General features: G+C 37.0%; 2 pseudogenes; both read left to right on the top strand.

Annotated features, from left to right (window-relative positions):
• The first annotated feature begins 5,885 nt into the window (after positions 1 to 5,885).
• LOC125602960 lies at positions 5,886 to 7,930 on the top strand (annotated as a pseudogene).
• Positions 7,931 to 8,086: 156 nt separating this feature from the next.
• Positions 8,087 to 9,626, top strand: LOC106356222 (annotated as a pseudogene).
• Positions 9,627 to 16,071: the final 6,445 nt, after the last annotated feature.

Here is a 16,071-nt window from a genome sequence, read left to right as displayed (position 1 = left end):
TCGTAATATGCCTGATTCTTACGGTGTTCATCACAACTGGCACAAGAAGAGTATATTTTGGGAGTTGCCATATTGGAAGGATCTTCTTCTGCGCCACAACCTCGATGTGATGCATATAGAGAAGAATTTCTTTGAGAACATCATGAATACAATATTGAATGTCCCAGGGAAGACAAAAGACAACATAAAATCGAGGTTGGACTTGCCGGATATTTGCTCAAGAAGCGAGTTACATATTAAAAGCAATGGACAAGTTCCCGTTCCGATATTCAGATTATCTTCAGAAAAAAAGTCGGTGTTGTTCAACTGGGTGGCATCAGAAGTGAAGTTCCCCGATGGGTATGTTTCGAATCTCTCTAGATGTGTTGAAAAGGGTCAAAAGTTCTCCGGGATGAAGAGTCATGATTGTCATGTCTTTATGCAACGACTACTGCCCTTTGCATTTGCGGAGCTACTTCCAACAAACGTACATGAAGCACTTGCAGGTACGTAGTGTATTATATCACAATAATTTACAAAATAATATATGACTAACAATGTGTTTAATTTTTTTTGGAATATAAAAGGCATTGGAGCATTTTTCAGGGATCTGAGCACACGCACTCTTAAAGAAGAAGTTGTGGAACAGCTTCAGGAGAACATTCCCATCTTATTGTGCAACTTGGAGAAGATATTTCCTCCCGGATTTTTTGACGTCATGGAGCATCTAGCTGTCCACCTCCCATATGAGGCATTGCTTCGTGGACCTGTACATTACGGATGGATGTATCAGTATGAGCGAGCCATGAAATATTTGAAGGGAAAAGCAAAGAACCTCGCCAAAGTTGAAGGTTCTATAATTGCTGGAAGTTTGACGGAAGAAGTTTCTCACTTCACATCGTACTACTTTGCGTCAAAAGTACGTACCCGGAGAAGAGCTCCAAGAAGATATGATGATGGTGGTGTTGCGCCAACATATGCAGTTGCTGGTGTTCCAGACATCTTTAGCCAGATTGGGCGACTCGGTGGGAAGTCTAAAGAGGTTTGGTGGTCGAGTGAACAAGACGCTCATAGTGCACACACCTATATTCTACTCAATTGCGAAGATCCATTGATGCGTTATTTTGAAAGGTAACATATATTGACACTTCGAAACACATATAAGTATAATTATTGTATAATTGCGAGAGATTCATTCCTATAAAATGTGATTTTACAGCCTATTTGTTTCTCAAGTCGAAGAAACATTTCCTGGTATATCCACAAGTGACGTAGACAAAAGGAAAGATCAACACTTCATTAAGTGGTTGCGGAATCAGGTATTAACTCAAACTTTTTTTTCATACATGATCTGTATTTCATTAACATTCTCTTTATTTTTGCAGGTTGATTATGACGACGACGATGCAGATTATCCTAAGTGGTTACACGAAGTAATTCAATCTCCACTTGTAAAGGTCACCACTTGGTTAGTAGTGATCAAAGTTACACCTCGAGGACGAATCATCAGTGGAGAAGAACCACCATCGCAAGAAGAACAGATAAATGAAGTCGAGGAACCTGAACAAGAATTGATGACATCCTTCTCATTGATCCGCATAATCACGATACGAAGATCTTACCGATGATGCCACAGACGAAGCTGTTGAAGACGAGTTTAATGAAAATGATGATGTTTCTAGTGATGACGAGAATGTCGATGTATCCGATTGATGTATTTGTTTTATGAATAAGATGAGGGAGTTTGTTTTATGAATAAGATATGTGGGGTTTGTTTTATGAATAAGGTAGTGAGAGTTTTTTTATGATAAGCAAATGTGGGAATTGTGGTTTGGAATGAAATAAAGATGGAGTTTGGAATATATGAAGTAGAAAATAAGGAATATGGTGGTTTGGGGTTTGGGGTTTCGGATTCTAGGGATTTAAACATAACACTCGTTAATTCCACGTAAGACAAATCATCGTTAAGGACTCGTAAGCCAACAAGGAATAACGACGAAATATTAAAATAAAGAACGCGGGCTCGTTAATTCCACGTAAGCACAAATCGTCGTAAAAACCATGTATAAGAAATCGTCGTAAATTCCACGTAAGCAGAAATCGTCGTAAATACCACTCGTAAGCCAACGAGGAAATAACGACGAAATTTAAAATAAAGATGGAGTTTGAAATATATAAATAAGGAATATGGAGTTTGGGGTTTGGGGTTTGGGTTTGGAATATGGGGTTTGGGGTTTGGGGTTTGGGGTTTCGGGTTTGGGGTTGGGTTTGGGGTTTGGGGTTTAGAGGTTTCGGGTTTGAGGTTTGGGGTTTGGGGTTTCAGGTTTGGGGTTTGGGTTTTGTGGTTTGGGGTTTGGAGTTTGGGGTTTGGGGTTTTAGGGATTTAAACATAATACTCGTTAATTCCACGTAAGCAGAAATCGTCGTAAACACCACGTAAAAGATTTAAACAAAACACTCGTTAATTCCACGTAAGCCCAAATCATCGTAAAGACCACGTTGGATGAAATCGTCGTAAATACCACGTAAGCAGAAATCGTCGTAAATACCTCGTAGTGTAAAAACTAGAAAAAAAAAGAAAAGAGAAAAATACCAGATTAACATGTGGCAAGACTTCCAGCAATTATAATACGTAAGTCTCGCCCACATGAATTCTAATATCTTCTCCTTTTCCTATTTTTTTCAAATATTTATAATTTGAATAGGATTTTGCTGAGGAATGTGATTTGAGATAGGGTGTGATTTGGGAGTTTGTGTGTGGTTTGAGAATGAGAGTTGTGGGTATATTTATAGGAAAGCAAGGCTCGTTAATTCCACGTAAGCAAAATCGTCGTTAATACCTCGTATATAAAAACACGGGCCTTTGTGATTCCTCGCAATTTCCTCGTATTGAAAAACACGGGCCTTTGTAACTGCTCGCTATTTCGTCGTAACCTTACGACGAATTTGCGACGATATGTAATCTTATATATACCCCCGAGCGCTCACTCTTTCTTTCTTCTCTACTTCCTCTCCACTTCCTCTCCATTCCGTAGCAATGGTAAGCCTCTCTAATTTGGTTAGTTTAGGATAGATTAGGTGGTTAGTATAGGGAATTTAGATAGGTTTACGGATTTTATGTTATTTAGTGTTCATTAGGTGGATAATGTTGGGAAATATACTGTTGATGTTAATTTTAAAAATTTAATTTTTTTCTCAGGTTCGAAAAGGAAGACTTACTGCCCATTACAGAGAGATCTTCGGTGAGCCGGGTAGTCGTTTAGACCCGGCCTCTTCTTCAGCCCCCGTTTCTTCGGGTCAGGAGACTGTCCCCGAGACTCAGTACACTCAGAGAGTCTCTGGGTCTACTTCTTCTAGTGCACCATCGGCTCCTCATGTGCCTTCCCCGATGGCTCATCCGACGATGCCTCCTCCTGTGCCTCCTCCGATGGCACCTCCGATGGCCGCCGATATTCATCCCGATTTGATGGTGCCTCCGAGTGCTCCTTACTCGCAGTACACTGTAGAGGACATTCTCCGTCTGCCAGGCAGAGAAGGTTTACCAGTCATCGACCCCGACCGACCGGACGGAACTTTGTGGTATGTTGCATTAATTTTTTTTTAATTCGTTTAAAATTCTTTTATAACATTAAAAAATAATTTATATTTTAAATTTGTATTTTCCAGGTGGGGGGTTGACGGATGTCTTGCATCGGACGTAACCGACACGATCAAAGGTTACTTCTCCATGGCACATCCGAACTGGAGTAAGACGCCTCACTACGTCAGAAAGACGTGGTTCAAAATTTACGCTGTAAGTTTCTATTAATTAATTATATATACTTTAATTTTTTCATGATTTATATATATACTTTCTAAAAAACTAATTGTTAATTTATTTTTTCCAACAGCAAAAATATAATTGGGCCTTGGGGATCACTGAGAGGGTGAGGAAGAAGTTTAACGCGAAGGCGAAAGTTCGCTTGTTGGACACGGTCTCCAACTGGAAGGGTGACTGGATCGTGAAGGGGTATGAGCGTGGCAAACCCGCTGAGCTCACCACGGATGTGTGGGATGGCCTCATCCGTTATTGGCGCCTTCCTGATTCCATTAGAATCGCCCAGGCTTGCTCTAACTCCCGTAACACGGTCGATGAGCACGGAAACGGGCCGATGCTTCACACTACGGGCCAAAAACCCCACGCCGGTGTCCGTTTGGAAATGGTAATTAAATATTTATTAAATAAATTTTTTAATATATATATTTTATTCTAACTTTCTTAAATTTTTTTAGGCCAAAGAGACGGGACATCTCCCGTCTCTTATGGAACTTTACGAGAGGACCCACAAGAACAAGGCGGGCGTATTTGTAGATGGCAAGTCCGAGCAAATCTACAACGACGTGGTTGCTCGGGTTGAAGACCGCCAGACTCAGCTGACCCAGCAGTCTACCGACGGATTACCCGTCACCTTATCCACACTTGAAGTGGATAAGATTTACGAGGAGGTAAATTTTCAAAAAATTTAATTTTTTATTATTCATTTAATATAACTTTAAATTTTTACTAACAATATTTATTTTTTGTTTTTAAGGTTGTCCCTAAAAAAAAGGGACGGACGTTGGGGATTGGTTCCGTCAACGATGTTCCGAGAGCGACATCGTCTTATGGTCAGCGACGGGATGATGAAGTCACTGAGCTGCGTAGAGAGTCCGCTCAGCTGCGTAGAGAGTCCACTCAGCTGCGTAACGAGTTGGCCGCGACAAAATCTCGTATGGGTGGAGTCGAGGGCTTCTTGGACGTTATAGCGGCCACAAATCCGGAATGGGAGTCCATGTTGAGGAACATGCGACAACAACATCCCATTCGAGGCGAGTCATCCGACGTACATAACGAGGCGGATGTTACGAGGAGGAGTGATGAATTCTACCAGGCGATGAACGACCCTTAGTTTTTTTTCCGGTTGTTGTATTATAAATTCAAAACTTATTTATATATAAAATATTTTCATATTGATTTATTTTTATTTTAAATTTTAATTTTATTAATAAATTAAATAATTTTAATTATTTTTTAATTATATTTTTAAATTCTGTAAAATAATAAAAACGAAGTAAATTCGTAGCTAATGTACGACCTATTTACGTGGAAACCTTACGAGGAAATGACGAGAAATAGTAAACGAGTATTTTACGAGAAAACAATAACGAGGAAAGATAAACGAGTATTTTACGAGGAAATCCTTTCGTGGTCGTTACGTGTATTTTGCGAGGAAACACTTTCAAGGTATTTACGTGTAGTTTACGAAGAACTCGTTTCGAGGTATTTACGAGGAAATATAGCGACCTCCTTACGTGGAATATTGACGTGGTCTTTACGTATCTACTTCGTCTTTACGACGAAATATATTCCTCGCTAAGTTACGACGAATTAGCGAGGAAATATGTGTTACGACAGATGAGTAACGAGCAAACGTGGTTCCTCGCTAATTCGTCGTAATTCTTCTTTTACGACAAACTCACGAGGAAAACCGCCCTCGTTAAGATTATGTTTTCTTGTAGTGAGATAATGTGTATTATTATTATTTTGGGTTACATGACTTGATGAGGGGATTGGCTTGGATTCACTACTTTGTGGACAACTAATAACACAAAACTATATTAACATCTTTCAGTACTCTCTGGTCGTAATTGCCTCACAGAAGTAGGTAGAGAAAACTACTTAGACTCTGCAGTTTGCTTGCTTTATGATCATCACCGATCTGTAAGAAGCAAGAAAAACCATTATTTTATAAACCGAACAGGTGACACATTTCAAAGTCTCGAGAGGTAGCTTTAACGAAACATGAGAAGCACCGAGAGCCTCTTAGGGATGCTTTTGCAGCTCAACCTCTCACTAATTTCTTCTCAAGAAAACTCTTCCCAAATCCCAACAAATCATACGAAACGAAACCCGCTGAGTGAAAAAGAGTGTTTGTTTCATGATGAAACATGTCATGGTCAATATCTCAATCTGTGAAGAGAACAGCGGATCTGATCCTCTTAGACTAGACCAGACAAAACCAAAACCTCTGCACAAAACAGAGTGTTTGATTTCCTAAATATGTTCTTTTTAGCGACTTTCAGATGAAACCGTGAGATTGTCGACGGAGTTTCGCCATGGAAGCAACAGCAAGAATCTTCAATACTTGCGCTCTCAATCGTCGTCTCCTTCTCACCAAGATCAATCCAACCCATACTCCCTCTCTCTCAAATCCACAAACCACCTCTGTTTTCCCTCTCGCAATGCCGTTCTCCGAGAACCCTCAACCTCCTCCGCCGCTCGCATACGCTGCTGCTCTTCGCTCCCCTCGAATCCCAACCTCTTCAAATCTCTCCTCTCCCTCACGTCGAATCTCCACCTCCAGAACTCCGCCGCTCACGCTAACCCGCTCCGATCCGAACCCAGCGACGGCGTCGCCGTCTGGAACAGAGCTCCACGGACCGTGAACGGAGAGGGAAACGCGAATACGTTCGGGGAGAGCGGGAAAGAGACGACGGTGGTTCTCCTCGGGTGGTTGGGAGCGAGAGCGAAACACCTAAGGAGATACGTGGAGTGGTACAACTCCAGGGGAATCAACGCCGTTACTTTCACCGTCGACGTTAGGGATTTGCTCAGGCTTGATCTTGGACGGAGGCTTGAGCGGCGGATAGATGAGTTTGGGAACGAGTTGGTCAAGTGGGTGTCGGAGAAAGAAGAGGGCGGGAGAGAAAAGTGCTTGGTGTTCCACAGTTTCAGTAACACTGGTTGGCTTGTGTAGGTTTGATTATCAGTCTCATCTTCTCATTACTGATGAAAATGTTAAGAAAAATAAAAAAATAAAATAAAAGGTTGAAACTAGTGTTTGGTTACTAATGATGATAATTAAACAATTTTCATCTTCTCATTAATGATGATGATGATGAACTTAGTGTTTGTCTTTTTTTGGGTAAGAATGTGTTGAAACTAGCAAACACTTTTACTCACTAGTGTTGTTCTTTTGGCAGCTATGGTACCTTGCTGGAGAGCTTTGTGGGCAGACAAGAGTTAGTAGAAAAGATTAAGGGTTGTATCATTGATTCAGGAGGAGCAGATCCTCTAGATACCAAGGTTTGAACTTTTAAATGTTTCTCCTTATGTTGAAACTTAGCAGTACTGCATTTTCATTGTTTCCGCATTGTCTTCTCGCATCCGTTATGACAGTACAGTTTTTATACACATCTTAATCACTGGAGGGACATAGATTTAGCAATGAGTATGTTATTATTAAGATTCGACTATAGATTTCATGGTTTGCTTGCAGATTTGGGCAGCTGGTTTTACTGCTGCTATACTGAAGAAACGTAGCTCCACCATAAACACTGAACCAAACAGTCCTGGAAAAGAAGATGAGCAAAAGAAAGAACCTCTAGGAATCGAAAGCATGATGCTATCATCTCTAGAGAAACTATTCCCCATTGTCTTAAACATCCCAGAGGTCAACATGTAAGCTTTATGTGCACCCATCTGTTTCTTTTTTTGACTTGGTACTGGTTAGTCATTGGTCGTGAGTGTTGCAGGAGGCTAACGAGGATCACCCAGAGACTCTATGAGAACCACCCTCCATGCCCTCAGCTTTATCTTTACAGCTCTGGTGACAAAGTTGTTCCTTCGCATTCCGTAGAGATCCGGATCAAAGAACAGCAGAAGATTGGGAGAAAGGTACAGTCTTTCAATTTCAAGTCGTCTCCTCATGTTGATCACTACCGGAACTTTCCAGACTTGTACTCCTCGCAGCTTCACAACTTCTTGCAAGAGTGCTTCAAGCCAACAAAGCAGCAGCAGCAGCAAGCTCTCTGATTTGGAAACATAGATGTTTTTGTAGCCTGGTTCATTTCTTTTGTTCTGGCTGAATGAATGATCGTGAAAGCTGCAGATACGGTGAAGCGTTACGAAATATACAAGTGATTTTGTTTTCTTCGGTCTAAAATTAAATGAAATAGAATTTTACACAAAAAAAAAAAAGAAGCTATACCAATTCTAACCTAACTACATCAAAAAAGCTGTTAATGTCAAACCGAACAAATAACACGTCTCTTTTTAATTTATCGAATTGAATCCAATTCATAACAAAATTTGAACCGAAAACCAAAAATTTGGTTTGGTTTGTTCGGTTCATAAGTGATTGGATCGGCTATAAATGGTCTCGAACCGGGAAAAAATGAGATACGAACGAAATTTCAAAGGTCTTCTTTCTCCGGCGGATTCGTCGTAATCGAAAATGGCAGCAGCAGAGGATTCAGAGGTCTCTACGGCGAATTCTTTCGGCGCTGTCGTTCTAGGCGGTACTTTTGATCGATTGCACGATGGGCATCGCACTTTCCTCAAGGTTAATTGTTTTTTTTCTCTCTCTCTCTCTCTGCGATTTCTGCGTATGTATGAGTTTTTTTGAGAATCGAATCGAAATTTATCGAATCAGGCGGCGGCGGAACTGGCCAGGGAACGATTAGTTGTTGGAGTATGTGATGGCCCTATGTTGACGAACAAGCAAGTAAGTCACACAGAGAGAAGCTAGTCTCTGTTTCACCCAGAGTGTTTCCGGTTAGATGTCTGCTCTATTTCTATCAATAAAGGAGTTAACTAGTGAACAAATTGGTGTGGTGAGCTCTTATGGCACACTCTGTTGTGTGTACAGTTCTCTGAGATGATACAACCAATTGAAGAAAGGATGCGTAATGTGGAGAACTATGTCAAGGTAATTGCACCCATACCATAGGATGAAATTTTCTCTCGTTAGCTACTTGAATAGTCTTCTTACTACAATGTGAATTGTGAACTAACTAATGTGACAAAAGATATGAGTTAAAGAGTTACTCTTATTTACTTGTCTACATGGTCTTGTATGTAGTCTATCAAACCTGGGCTGGTTGTGCAAACCGAGCCCATTACTGATCCATATGGACCTTCTATTGTCGATTAAACTTTGGAAGCTATTGTAGTCAGGTTTAGCCTTGTGTCTATTAATCTCTTTTTTTTCACATGTTCCTTTCTGTTCACATCCGTGGCTTTAACTAATCATAACCTGCAGCAAAGAGACGTTACCTGGTGGTTTGTCAGTTAACAGAAAGAGAGCAGAGAGGGGTCTTTCTCAACTCAAGGTTCATCTTTCTTTATTCACCTAGCCTTAACCTTGTGGTGAATTTTGAAAGATTCAATCGTCAAACCCTTATCATTTTCTTCCTTGTAGATTGAGATTGTTGAAATAGTTTCTGATGGATCAAGTGGGGATAAGATAAGTTCGACTACTTTGAGGAAGTTAGAGGCTGAGACACAAAAGCAACATGCTGAACAAGAAGCATCATGAACTTGGAACATGTAAAGATCAACTTTGTTTGTAGCTTTTGAATATGTTTGTTTTTATATTGACTGAAAATGTTCAATGAAAAAGGTAAACGCTTTGTATACATTTGGCAGACACGGCAGCGTATTGAAAACAAAATTCTGAAAGCTTCCATAAACTTCTGATTCCAGTTCTGATTCCGAACCACATCCTTACAATAATGTTATTGTGTTGTTGGTTTTATAGTATGATTGTTTGAGCGTTTAGTACTACATTTATAATTTCTTTGTGTATTGTGTGGGTATTGATCATGGCAAGATGATTCTTCATTCTGATTTGCATTGTTTCCAGTATATGTTCAATCCTGTTAAATGAAGATGTTGAAATGTTCATGTCCAAGTAAAGTATTAGTTAAAATTAATTTAAGTTTCTCTAAAAATATAGCCGGATGCCATAATATGTTATTACACTGTTATTTTTCAGGTATATGTTAAAAGATCATAATGAATCACGCTCTCTTTCAATGTGTCATTATCAATCTTTTTGAATCTAGGAATGAACTTCTGCTATATTAATCAAAACAGAAATTTTGGATGTTATACTGTTTAAAACTCACTTTTTTTTTTTAATTTATATTTACGTATAAACATCCTAATATGTAATTACAAATGCTTATGCTTTTATTTTGTTGAGATTAGGTTAACTATCCCCTATATATTATTTGTGAAACATTACAACTTCTTTTTGTAATTACGTGTCATCACTAAGATGATTCTTAGAATTATTAGAGAAATATGTTGGTCCATCTAATTATATAATAAGCTTTTTATTAAACTAACCATAAATTTATTATTAATGTCATTTATTATTTCCTTAAATAAAGATTACGGAATTGCCTAATGTGGCTAAAGTATATATGACAATTAATGATTTTGAATAATAAAGATCTGATAAAAAAATGTATCTTCTATTAAATTTGTTTAATTTTAAACTATTAAAATAATTTAAAAAAAATCACAATAACCATATTATAAAAATTTAGATTTTTCTGTATATGTTATATTTTGAATTTTAAAAAACGACTATAAATTACTAAAACTGTTAAAAGTCTCACATTCAAATTTTGCGATCCATGGTTTAAAATTTTTGTTATGACAAAATACAAATGATTACAAAATCATATAAATAAAAGTCTAATTTAATTAATCATTAAGATTTAAAATATATATGTATATATATTATTCTAAATTAAACTATAAACCATATTGAATAAATAAATATTTTAATTTCAAAATTTTTTTTGAATAATTTTTTTTGATAAAAGTTTTGAACTAACATTGATAAATTTTTTTAAATTATAAATTACTAAAATTATTAATCCTACAATGAAAATTTTGTTATCAATAATTTAAAGTTTTTGCTATTAAAGATACACATGATCAAAAAAACATATGAGTAGAAAGCATCATTTAATAGACTTTAATATTAAAAATATACTATGTATGTTAATATCATTTAAATTTAATTACATATCCTATCAAATTTTTAAAAAAAATTGTTTGGATTAATAAAATTGATTTATACGTTTGCACCAATTTAATTATATATGTAATAGTTACTGACTTTTAATTATTCAATATATATTTATTATTTCATAATATGTAAGAACATATAATACATAAAATAATTTATATATATAATGTTTATCCTGCACAAGCCGCGGGTCTTAATCTAGTTAAACTATATAAGCCATTAGTGTGCTTGGGTGGAAGCATATATTCCCTCTGAAAACCTACACGATATCAACTTTGCGTAAAGTAATTATGGTACATGTTATCAAGATTACCTTGATATTTTTGTTTCCAACATATTCTTACATGCAATTGTTCCATTCAGTAAAAATGAAAACTTTAGTAATATCAAAATAATAATTTAATACGTTATATTACATATTTATTCAGTTCAACTACATATATGTTTATTATGAAAACAATTTAGATACGCATTCTCTTCTCTACACAGAATGACCACTTATACATCTTTATCAAATTTGGACGTTTCTCAAGAAATTCTCAGTGTATTTATGTCAAGCTACTTAGAAAATATAAAATCAAATTATCATCTCTTGGGCTGTACAAGATGAAATTGATTTTTGTTGAAGTCAGGTGTTAAAAAAAAAACACTAATCAAATCACTAACTTTCATTGATGTTATATGGGAAAAAACATAAAGACATCATAATCTTTATTATTATATAAGTTGATGTATAAAAATTTTATATTTATAAATATATTAGTTTATTTTTTATTATGTGATATATACAATATAATTTGATGATTATGTGAGTTATTAACCATTTCCATATTTAAATAATTTTGCTAAAAATGTGAATCTTTATAAAGGAATTTTACTTTGATAGTGCTATAAAAATTATTAATCATTATCATATTTTAAAATGTTTCTAAAATATGAAATATTTATAAAAGTTGTATATGTCAAAATTAGATTAATCTTGTTTATTTTTAAATTTATGTCATTTTTAATTTTTGAAAAGGAATATACTGATGCCACATAATCAAATTTGAAAAAGAAAATCAGTTTACAAATAATCTCTATAGGAGAAATTTTATATGTCACAACTAAATTGATATCATATTATATTTTTTCAAAGTAATTTCATCTTTTTATTTTTGAGAATGAATGTGGCAACAACACATAAAAAAAAATCGCTTCATAATTAATGTCTAGATGATGTGTACAAAACTAAAATTCTATACAATTACTATTTAATGAAATTTCAACTATTTCGAAAAGAAAAAAAAATTCCTATCAATTTTTATGATAACGACACCTCAATAGTTTTATTTTGGACTTTTTAATATTATGTTAGGGATTTCCAGTAAATGATAGTAGAGAAATATAGAAAAATAAAATCTCACAGAAAGCGATAGAACATAAGAAGGTCCACTTTGGTTAAAAATATCTGCGACCGCAATGATGCCCACTCTTTGTGGTTCTCATCCTTCATCCTTCATCCTTCATCCTTCATCCTTTCGATCCTCTCAATTCTCTTAACTACTCTCATTCTTCAAAAACTACCTCTAGTTTTCCTTTTTGTTATGGATAATATCTTGTCACAGATCTTGTCAAAATCAGACAGTTCATATATGATCTAGATCATTGGTTGGAAAAATTGATATGAGAAAAGAACATGGACCCATTTGTTAGCTTGAAAGCTACTTTTAGAAACATATTATGATAATATCTAGGAAAATTTGTGTCAGCATCAGTAACACCATATATATCACTACAGTATATCGTAATAGATTTATAGTACGTTGATAAATTAAGTTGGAAATTATCAAGCACACAAATCTAAAGTCGATATTACACTACAAGAAAACAGCGGTATTCTGACAGACATTCCGACGGAAAATGAAATCCTCGGAATATCCCGAGAAATTTCCGAGGATATTCCGAGGAAACACAAAATTTGGTTTCTTCGGAATTTCCTCGGAATATACCGACGGAATTCCGAGGAAATATCAATCCGTCGGAATATTCTTATGGAATACCGAGGAGAAATGTATTCCTCGGAAAAAACCGATGAATTCCGAGGATATATTATAGCCGTTGGAGAGCCGTTGGGAGATTTTAAAAATTCCAAGGAAATTCCGACGAACTAGCCGTTGGCGTCGGAATTCCGTCGGAATTTCCTCGGTCTGTCGGCAGGATTTCAACTATAAATACAAGCACCCCTCTTTGTCTTCATTCACTCCATATCTTCATCCTCCCTCTTACTCTCTTTACACACGAATTTGATTCATAAAAACATCTCTTCTTCAAATTATTTTCGTTCTTGGATCGATCGACCTCATTTGGATCCGAACACGAGATTGCTTACGGAAGAATACCAACGAGGTATAACCGAATTCATGGGGTTAGTTCACCGACAACCGGAAGCAAAAACAGATATGTTAAGATGTCCCTGCTCTAATTGTAAAAATAGAAAGATTATTAAAGAGTGGGATGTTTGGACTCATCTATATTTGAGTGGGTTTACACGAAGTTACAAAATTTGGTATCATCATGGGGAAACTGATTATGAACATGGTAGTACTAGCGAACCTCAGCCAGCGGTTAGATTAGAAGAACCAATTAGAACAGATGTAGATTATGGTGTAGGTACTGAGCAGATGGTAAATGATCATTTTAGAGGGGAAGATTTACCCAATGCACAAGCTAGGAGATTTTATGATATGTTGGATGCTGGAAAGCAACCATTGTACGAAGGTTGCAGAGATGGTCATTCAGCTTTATCATCTGCTACAAGATTGATGGGCATTAAAACAGATTATAATTTGGCTGAAGACTGTGTGGATGCGATTGCTGATTTTGTAAAAGGTATTCTACCCGAGGATAATGTAGCTACTGGTTCATACTACGAGGTTCAGAAACTCGTAGCTGGTCTTGGTTTATCGTATCAGGTAATAGATGTATGCAGCGACAACTGCATGATTTATTGGAGGGCGGATTAACAGCGGGTTACATGCAAATTTTGTGGGAAGCCTTGTTATAAAGATACGAGTGGAAGAGTTCCAGTGCCATATAAAAGGATGTGGTATTGCCTTTGACGGAAAGGTTGCAGAGGTTGTATCTGTCTGAACGCACAGCGCAACCAATGAGATGGCATGCAGAGCACTCAACAGATGGTGAGATCAAACATCCTTCAGATGCAAAAGCGTGGAAGCATTTCCAATCAAAGTACCGACTTTGCGTATGAGAGAAGAAATGTCTACCTTGGATTATGTACTGATGGTTTCAACCCGTTTGGCAAGAGTGGAAGACAGTATTCTCTATGGCCAGTCATTCTTACACCATACAACCTACCCCCAAACTTGTGCTTGCGACGAGAGTTTTTGTTTCTCTCGATTCTCGTTCCCATACCAGAGCATCCTAAGAGATCACTTGATGTGTTTCTTCAGCCACTAATATATGAGTTTGCAACAACTATGGCTCAAGGTGCTGAAACATACGATGTTTCGTGTAAAGAAAACTTTCAAATGCGGGTAGTACTAATGTGGACAATAAGTGATTTTCCAGCATATGGTATGTTATCTGGATGGACAACGCATGGAAGGCTATCATGTCCATATTGTCAAGATAACACTGATGCTTTCCAACTAAAACACGGAAGGAAAACGTGTTGGTTTGACTGTCACAGGAGATTCCTACCACCTGATCATCCATATCGTAGGAGTAGGAATTTGTTTACGAAGAACAAGAGGGTGTTTGACAGTCCACCTCCGGAAATTTGTGGGAAAGATTTGAAGACACAACTAAGAGATTTGGTGGCAGAAAGGACGCCAGACGTCGGTGGACATGAGCGTTTTCGGTAGATGTTGTTGGAGACCTACATAACTGGCACAAAAAAAAGTATTTTCTGGGATCTGCCATACTGGGTGGATCATCTGCTAAGGCATAATTTAGATGTCATGCATATTGAGAAGAACTTTTTTGACAATCTCATGAACACGATCCTTAATGTTCAAGGTAAACAAAGGATAATTTGAAGTCAAGACTGGATTTAGTCGATATATGTGCTCGTTCAGAACTTCATGTTGATGAGAATGGTAGGGCTCCTTTTCCCATATACCGACTTGATGCGAGGGAAAAGATGCGTTCTTTGATTGGATTTCAACGATGTGGAATTTCCAGACGGTTACGCATCTAATTTTCGTAACTGTATCGACAGAAAGGAAGGAAAGTTTACTGGCTTGAAAAGCCACGATTGCCATGTAATGATGCAGCGCTCCTTCCGTTTGCCTTCAAGGAACTATTACCACGAAATGTTCATGAAGCAATTGCAGGGATAAGTGGTTTCTTCCGCGATTTATGCACGAGATCAGTGACTCTTGAAGGTATTGAAAATTTGAAGACTAACATAGCCCGTGATTCAGTGCAACCTTGAGAAGATATTTCCTCTCTCATTTTTGACGTTATGGAGCATCTTGTTATTCACCTGGCAAGAGGAAGTTGGAACTTGGTGGTCATGTGCAGTATAGATGGATGTATCTGTATGAGCGGTATATGTTCCATTTGAAGAAGATGTTGAAAATTTAAGTAGGTGGAAGGTTCTATAGTCGCACAGATGAACAATAAAGAAACTTCAAACTTTGCCGAGTACTACTTTCCAGCAGAAGTTCAGACCAAAACAGAAGACCTGCTCGGCATGATGATAGAGGCGAAGCGGCACATATCATGTTACGGTTCCAGACATTTTCACAGAAGTTGGACGACTTAGCGGAAAACCAAAGGACCGTCGACTTACTGAGCAGGAGCGCAGTAATTTGCAAACATATTTGTTCACCAACTGCGAAGATGTTCTTAAATATGAGAGGTAAATAAATAGCTTACAAATTTTTATTTTACAAGTTGAAATTTAAATCTTAATTAATTACACTATTGTCATCATATGTACAGGATTTTTCATGGCGGAAAAGCGGTTCGAATATAGATACGCCACAGAGGACGAACTAGAAGAAATGAAGCAGAGAGAATTTGTGATGGATGTTACTTATGTGAGTTTTTAAACAAATTAAATATCATTTATCACATATTTATACTAATTCACATTTATTGATATAACATATATATGTGCTATTAATAGGTTGTTGCTGGTGGCCAGAGGTGAAACATTTTGACGATGGATACGCGAGATGGTCGTTGGACAAAACTGTTTGTGAAGCATATCCGAGATTTTGTACTCGCGGATATG

The sequence above is a fragment of the Brassica napus genome, unplaced genomic scaffold (genome assembly GCF_020379485.1).
Source record: "Brassica napus cultivar Da-Ae unplaced genomic scaffold, Da-Ae ScsIHWf_3054;HRSCAF=3858, whole genome shotgun sequence".
Classification (NCBI taxonomy): domain Eukaryota; kingdom Viridiplantae; phylum Streptophyta; class Magnoliopsida; order Brassicales; family Brassicaceae; genus Brassica; species Brassica napus.
This window is presented reverse-complemented; position numbering and strand designations above follow the sequence as displayed.